Source organism: Mandrillus leucophaeus, unplaced genomic scaffold, assembly GCF_000951045.1.
Source record: "Mandrillus leucophaeus isolate KB7577 unplaced genomic scaffold, Mleu.le_1.0 Scaffold381, whole genome shotgun sequence".
Classification (NCBI taxonomy): domain Eukaryota; kingdom Metazoa; phylum Chordata; class Mammalia; order Primates; family Cercopithecidae; genus Mandrillus; species Mandrillus leucophaeus.
The window spans coordinates 2138432-2140243 of NW_012104043.1; positions in this window are offsets into that span (position 1 = coordinate 2138432).

The window sequence follows — 1812 nt, forward strand, 5'->3', positions numbered from 1 at the left end:
AAGCGATTCCCCTGCCTCAGCCTCCTGAGTAGCTGGGACTACAGGTGTGTGCCACCACGCCCAGCTAATTTTTTGTATTTTAGTAGAGATGGTGTTTCACCACGTTGGCCAGGCTGGTTTCAGACTCCTGGTCTCAGGTGATCTGCCTGCCTCAGCCTCCCAAAGTGCTGGGATTACAGGCGTGAGCCACCGCGCCCAGCCATGTTGTGGATTTTAATTGAACAAGAATTAGGACTCTGAGGAGATGGCACCTCATCCTGCAGGGTGACGCAGACCTGCGTGACTTCTTGACTCTGGGCAGGTCCTCAGGTGCACTGAGAGGAGAACAAATAGCTCTTGTAATAAATGGGGCACTTTTCTCAAATGATTATTATTTTTAAGAAATTGAAAATCTTTTTTGATTATGGGTGTAATACAAGCTTGGAAAAAATTTAAAGCACACATAAGGTTAAGATTGAAATGCCCTGTATTTTCACTCTCTAACGATGGACACATGTGGCTGAGCACAGTGGCTCACACCTGTAAATTCCAGCACTTTGGGAGGCTGAGGTGGGCAGATCACCTGAGGTCAGGAGTTCAAGACCAGCCTGGCGAACATGGTGAAACCCGATCTCTACTAAAAATACAAAAATTAGCCAGGCATGGTGGTGTGCACCTGTAATCCCAGCTACTTGGGAGGCTGTGGCAGGAGAATCGCTTGAACCCAGGAGGCAGAGGTTGCAGTAAGCTGAGATCATGCCACTGTGCTCCAGCCTGGGTGACAGAGTAAGACTCTGACTCAAAAAAAAAAAAAAAAAAAAAAAAAAAGACAGACACGTGTATCCTTCTAAGCTGTGTATAAACTGTATCATTTTCAAAACATTGCGATCATTCCATATATTGTTTTGTAAGTCACTTGATGACACATTATGGAACATCTTTGAGTGTCAGTCTGTGTTGACCTACCTCATTCTTTAGAATAGTAGTGATATGGAAGTATTCCATTGCACGGAAGGACTGTAATTTATTTAACCACTCCTTATTCACAGACACTTAGATAGCTTTCAGCTTAACAGTATTCAGTGCTACAAACACTTTTGCCTTTAGGTGCAAGTATTTCTGTAGGCTCACTTCCTGTGACTTGAATTTCCAAGCCAATCGCTCACCGAAATGTAGGACAGATTGCTATCTGGCAATGTCGTATAGCAGAGCCCGAGAGGGCCTGATTTCCTACAGTCTCACCAGTCAAATGAACGATCAATTTTGATTGGTTAAAGCATCTCATTTAAAATTTCATTTAAAAACTGGGTGAACTAGAGCATTTTTCACAATCACTTGCCGACTTATGTCCTTTGCCTGCTTTTCTATTGTATCTTTTCCTTTTTGATGTATAGATTTTGAACCATAATGATAAGTGACAATGTGTCCTATGTCTTGTCAACATTTTATCCACTCTTTTATCTTTTGTTATTCTATGTCTTTTGCAGTACAGAGTTTTATTTTTTTAATATGTTCAGCTTATTAATCTTATTAAGAATTTTTTTTTTGGCTCTGATCTCTGCCAAATGTTAGCATATTTATATATTTGTGTGGATTGTGAATTGTGATAGAATCTTTTTTTGAGAATGTATTTGGCTCCTCTTCAGGGAGTTCTTTCTAGGGGCTTACGCAACATATTTACTAGCTGCTGTGTGTACTTCTTGTGTTCCCATGCAATAAATGGTGCCTGGCAGTAGGTAACATCTGTCCTGTACTAGAAATTATTCAAAATATTTTCCCGTGTGTTTTTCTAATACTATGATGGAGCAAATACATACATATTTGTTCTATTTT